Source organism: Sinocyclocheilus anshuiensis, unplaced genomic scaffold, assembly GCF_001515605.1.
Source record: "Sinocyclocheilus anshuiensis isolate Anshui unplaced genomic scaffold, SAMN03320099.WGS_v1.1 scaffold1906, whole genome shotgun sequence".
Lineage (NCBI taxonomy): Eukaryota > Metazoa > Chordata > Actinopteri > Cypriniformes > Cyprinidae > Sinocyclocheilus > Sinocyclocheilus anshuiensis.
The window spans coordinates 413,858-420,721 of NW_015546187.1; positions in this window are offsets into that span (position 1 = coordinate 413,858).

A 6,864-nucleotide genomic window follows, 5' to 3' on the forward strand; every position below is an offset into this window, starting at 1 on the left:
ACAAATTTCATTACACCAAATACACAAAATAATGTTCTTTTTAGCAACATCATATGACCCCTTTAATGAAAACCCAGTCCAGAGCATTCAGAACCTCAGACTGGGCAGAAGGTTCACCTTCCAACAGAACAATGACCCTAAGCACACAGCAAGAGTGGCTTATAGACAACTGTGTGAATGTCCTTGAGTGGCCCAGCCAGAGCCTGGGATTGAACCCAATCAAATATTTCTGGAGAAACCTGAACATGTGCATCTACCCCCATCCAACATGACAGAGCTTGAGAGGTGAAGAGGTGAGGAGAAGAATGGCAGATAATTGCCACATGCTGATGAGCAAAGCTTGTCGCATCATACCCAAAAAGACTTGAGGCTGTAAAGGTACTTCAGCTAAGTACTGAGTTAAAGGGTTAGTTCACCCAAAAATGAAAATTAACCTGTGTTTTACTCACCCTCAAGCCATCCTAAGTGTATATGACTTTCTTCTTTCAGACGAATCCAATCGGAGTTATATTAAAAATTGTCCTGGCTCTTCTAAGCGCTATCATTGTAGTGGGTGGGTGTTTCTGTTCAACAGTCCAAAACACACTAAATAAAGCGCGCGCATCCATAATAAAATGTGCCGAACGCGGAGAGACAACAAAACAAAACGCCAGTCATGAATTAGAAGCACAAAACAAAATTGTAGGAGGATTTTGATATAAGCCAAGAGGAGACTGGTTTTCCTTTGCTAAAGTAAGGAAACTTTGCTTCCTTAAACTCGTGAGACTAGCATATCTCAGAGGCGCGTGCGCGACGCATACGTCCTACGCCATCCGCCGGAGCGCTTCCACATACGACAGTCAGCAGAAGTGAGAGAAAAGTGTTTATTACGTTTGAAATAAGGATATTTTTCTTACAAAAACACATGGATTCGCTACAGGAGTCCTTTATTCATGCCCAGGAGCCGTGTGAGGCATGTTTTATTATGCATGTGTGCGCTTTATTTAACGTGTTTTGGACTATTGAACAGAAACACCCGTCCACTACAATGATTAGAAGTAAACTTAGGAGTGCCAGGACAATTTTTAATATAACTCCAATTGAATTCGTCTGAAAGAAGAAAGTCATATACACCTAGGATGCCTCGAGTAAAACACAGGCTAATTTCATTTTTGGGTGAACTAACCCTTGAATACTTATGCAATGTACTTATTTAGATTGATGTGTAGATTGATGTGGGGAAAAAGTAATTTAAAGCAGTTTAACATAAGGCAGCAACATAAAACGTGAAATAAAAATGAAGGGGTATTAATACTTTCGCAAGGCACTGTATATATTAAAAACTATTAAAACTTTTTTTTTAATGATTAAAAACAATTTTTTTCATGCTTGTTTAATGACCCATAAAATTTTTTTGCACATGCACCTCTGGAGCAGTCCTCAAGACACTAACAGTTTACAGGCAGTAGGCAATAACTTAGGACATTAAAGAGAACTTTCTAGTGACTCTGAAGAACACCATAAAGAAAGATGCTCAGGGTTTCTTCTCACTTGCATGAACATGTCATAGTGCTGCTGCAGGGAGGCATGAGGACAGCAGATGTGGCCAGAGTCATAAACTGCAGTGTCCATAATCTAAGACAATGCTACAGGGAGACAGGAAGGACAGCTGATCATCCTTGCAGTGGCAAACCACATCTAACCATTCTTTTCTCATCAGACATATTCAAGAACATGCAAGCGCCTTGGTGGAAGAGTGGAGTAACATCTCATAGCATGAACTGGCATATCTGCTGCAGTCCACACTCACTCCGACTTTTGGTATTGATTAGCCGGAAATAAAAGAAGCTGAATGTGAGTGGATGTTTCTTTTTTTTATATAGCCATTTCAGTGTCCGCCTTGAACTATTTTTCACACATCTGCTGTGATAACAAGACTTTCAGTATTGAATAAATCACCCACACTATTAAAAATAAAGGTCCTTTATTGGCATTAATGGTTCCATCAAGAAACTGCAACATCCATGGAACCTTTCCATTTCACAAAAGGTTCTTTAGATTATTCAAATGTTTTTCCCACTAAAAAAAAAAAATTTTTTGTTTGTTTTTTTTTAATGCTCTTTACTGAAAGGTTATTTGGAAACCAAAAATGGTTCTCCAATGGCAAGAGCAATAATTTACCATTAGTTCAGAGACACATGAAGACGAATGTCTATCAATGATTGCCAATGTTGCATTAGCTATAAAAAAATGACTAACTTTAACTGGACTAACTAGTCCAGTAGAGACACAGAGGTCAATGATGTCAAACCGTCTGCAAGTTCTGAGATGTTTATCCAGTTCCAAAAAGGACGAAAAATTTAACAAAATCTCAATTAATGATATATGCCCAAAAAAAACCAGTTAAATATAAATACATGTCAAACCGTTCTTTTTTTTAAAGGATCCGATAATAATAATTTTTGGTCAAGAAATTTGTCTCGTCAGCATTTAAATATAAACAGAATGAACAAGTTTCATGATAGCTTGAGGTGCTGTACCTTGGCATGTCTCAACCAGCTGTGGTTAAAAAAAAAAACCTGCCCAACCATAATACTGAGGTATCGAGTAACATCCTGTTCACAGCAAACCCAGCTTTTCATAATTGCCATTTAATTAGGCCTTCGATACGGAATTTATTGTATTGGAATGTCTTTGATTTTAACAGAACAATTTATTATTGGCATTTCCCTGTAGAGTCATTACTGGTGTATGTCAACAAGCTTATCATCTGATTCAATTGAGACAACAGGAATTTAGTCCGGCTGCCTCAGGCCCTGCAGTCTGCTTCTGTCTTCATCCTTTTGTTCAGCTGCTCTCACTCATTCACTCTCTCTTAACCCATCCCTCCCATCCAGCCCTCAAATGACACTAGTGTATCTACAGTGTGGCTTTGTGGCTGCAGATGAATCTATTGACCTTTTGTCTTGTCATAAAATGCTTTTTGCTATTGTTGTACTGTATATTAAGTCCTTCAAATGTTTTTCAGGAAGCTTTTGTTACATATCTATTTAGTTGTAGCTTTTACCGCAGTTTGAGCATGTGCAACTACATGCCCCATTTGTTTTGCAATGCTAACAATATGCTATATGAGACAGGTAATCAATGGCTCAATTTTTTTTCCTCACAACAGGCCATGCCTGTACTTGAGTTCAGTTGAGTTCAGTACACATAAGATGCATTTATCAGGAGACGCATGTGAGGCAGGAGCCATGTTTGGTGTCTGTTTCTTCATGTATCTGTTGAGTTTGTTGATAGAGTCGTGCGGGTTTGTTTGTTCAGCAGGCCCTTGCCTGCTCTGGCACTCTGAGAAGTGGCATGTACACACATGCTGTAACCTTGCCTGGCACACACACTAAGATTTCATTCTGGCCTGCAGGCGAAAGCAAAAACGTACTTTTCTTGAGCAAAAAAGAAGATGGTTGTGTTACAAATGTCTTTTTTTTTTTCCTCAAAGGGGATTAAATTGATATATTAATGGTTAATTTAGAATGTTACCAAAGTTGGTTCTATTAAAATGCAATGTGTTCTATTAAAATTATGGTTTATGCAAAGCATGATTTGTTGTGAACTTTAATTCTCTTCTCTTTTGAATCCTGGGGAAATAAATAAACCACTGCATGAGTGGAGCTTCATTGGAAACTTCCAGTTTTATATATTGTTACTTTTGATAAGAAACAAAGTATCATCTTTCAAATTATGTCCATTTTTCAGGAAATTCAAACAATAAATGACGTTTTGGCGCTCTTTTATGTGGTGTGACAGATCGCAGTTTAACTGCTGCGCGGAGCATGAGTGAGCGCGATCATCTCCCCTTCTCTTTTTACTACTAGTTTTACCGTGAAATAAACATGAATGAACATCTCATGACTCATGTAATCGCTCAATCAGTGTTTCAACCGCGGAAAGACTTCAGTAAAACAGCTTGTAAACAAAATGTCACGTAGCATTTCATTTACCTCAGGCAAGTCATCAGTGTCTACAGCTCATTATTTGCTAGAGAAATGAAGTCTAGTGAAGAGCATTTTGTGAAGTATTAGACTATATAATCATATTTTACGTTAGTGATGTCTTAATTATTGAATGTATATCTAAATAAATCTGTTATGAAACAAGTTATGACAGCCACAGTGTAAATGAATATATTTCAACAACAAATAGAAATTTTATAAGTTTTATACATTTTTAAGTTAGAATTTAATTTAAAAACTGCATTATGTGCAATTTACATATTTGCATAATTTTTTTTTGGGTTGAGTGTTGATTATTATGTTTAAATTTTAATATATAAATAATGTTTGGGCTCTGTTGTTAATTGTACCCTTATAGTAGGCTAATGTAAAAGGGTTCCCTATAGTTCAGAGCATAAGCTGAGGTAGATTTTTATCCCTAAGAAAATGTTAATTATAATTGAAATCATTATTTGTTCAGTAAATTTATTTCCAAAAATAGTAAATACCCCATACCTTCGAGCAAGTTCATTCTTTCCGTTCTTTCCATTTGGAATTTCTTTTCAATTCTTTCCACCTGTTTTTTCAGAAATGCATACAATTTGCATAACTGCTCTTCAAAATGGACATTTCCCAGTTCATACACATTGTATATTTTCAGGGGGGGGTGTTATAGACGTTGAACAAAAATATACCTAACTGTTTAAAGGAACTATTTCATCTCTAATGAGCACATGGCTCTTTCTGTATATCAGCATATTAATGCACTTGTGGCATTGGTGTCGAGCGAGTCATATTCCTTACACCAGGAGTCTCTAGATTTTAGTGATCTTCGTATGAGAGCATTTTAGGCTGGGGTCTGTTGACAGTGTACAGTCTGTTATAGAAAGAGGAACAAACAGTCCTGGCTCAGGTCAGAGCAGAGAGGTGGAGAGGACAGCACCTGCTGCGTGGGAAGGCCGTGTGGCACGGACGTAGGGCGAGAGGAGCAGGAAGTCTTCGTGTTTGCAGTGTCATTTTAGGATGATAGTGATTTGTAACAGTCTTATGTTTACGGATGTAATCTCATGTCACTTAAACTGTAAATGGGAACAATGAAACATCAAATTAAAATTCAATCAAAATCAAATTTTGGCCTTATAAAATGTATGTAAAATGACAGTAAAAGTTTCCAGAGGTTAGATTATAGTATTCTAAAGCAATGCTGAGTGAAATACTCATTCTTAAAGGCACAAAAAGGGGTAAAAAGTAGTGCTGGGTAATCGTGATTAATCCCCCCCCCCCCCACACACACACAAAAGTTTTTGTTTATATAATATGTGTGTGTACTGTGTATATATATTATGTATGTATAAAGACACACATACAGTATATATTTTGAAAATATTTACATGTATGTACTTGTATATATTTATATTAATATAATGTATATTATATATAAATCTAGTTAATATATAAACATATATTTTTCTTAAATATATACATGCATGTCTGTGTATTTATATATACACATAATAAATACACACAGTACACACACATATACTATGTGGAAATTCAAACAATAAATGACGTTTTGGCGCTCTTTTATGTGGTGTGACAGATCGCAGTTTAACTGCTGCGCGGAGCATGAGTGAGCGCGATCATCTCCCCTTCTCTTTTTACTACTAGTTTTACCGTGAAATAAACATGAATGAACATCTCATGACTCATGTAATCGCTCAATCAGTGTTTCAACCGCGGAAAGACTTCAGTAAAACAGCTTGTAAACAAAATGTCACGTAGCATTTCATTTACCTCAGGCAAGTCATCAGTGTCTACAGCTCATTATTTGCTAGAGAAATGAAGTCTAGTGAAGAGCATTTTGTGAAGTATTAGACTATATAATCATATTTTACGTTAGTGATGTCTTAATTATTGAATGTATATCTAAATAAATCTGTTATGAAACAAGTTATGACAGCCACAGTGTAAATGAATATATTTCAACAACAAATAGAAATTTTATAAGTTTTATACATTTTTAAGTTAGAATTTAATTTAAAAACTGCATTATGTGCAATTTACATATTTGCATAATTTTTTTTTGGGTTGAGTGTTGATTATTATGTTTAAATTTTAATATATAAATAATGTTTGGGCTCTGTTGTTAATTGTACCCTTATAGTAGGCTAATGTAAAAGGGTTCCCTATAGTTCAGAGCATAAGCTGAGGTAGATTTTTATCCCTAAGAAAATGTTAATTATAATTGAAATCATTATTTGTTCAGTAAACTATCGAAATCATACCGAATCGTGACATCAAGACCGAGGTGCATACTGAACCGTCACGTTTGTGTACCGTTGCACCCCTAATATATATATATATACAGTGGGTACGGAAAGTATTCAGACCCCCTTAAATTTTTCACTCTTTGTTATATTGCAGCCATTTAAAAGCTTTGTTGATAATAACATATTCTGAACTTCAACATTTTTCAACATCACTATAAAAGATGAATTACTTCTTTCCAAAATCTTGCCTTGTCCCACTATTTTTCAAAACTGCATTTTCAGCCTATAGATCACTAATATGAACCCACTCCATCTTCAGACGGAGAGCCGTAACTCTCGACCCCAGAGGCTGTTTTGTGTTATTTTCCCTCCTAGTAAAACACACAGAGCAGCGCAGTGTCTCTGCAGATGAGCGTATGACAGTGACCTGCCTCCCCTCTGCCCTCTTCATGCTACTGCTCTCCAGCGATGCTCCAGGTGAAAGATGACAGAGGATAAGACTGCTTTCATCCTTCACCGTTACACTCGACACCTAAACCTAAAGTAACTGAACTTGTAAATTAGGATGTTCATGCTGCCTGAAGCAAAGCTGTACTTGTTAATTAATTTCCCCTTTCCTTTTAGTA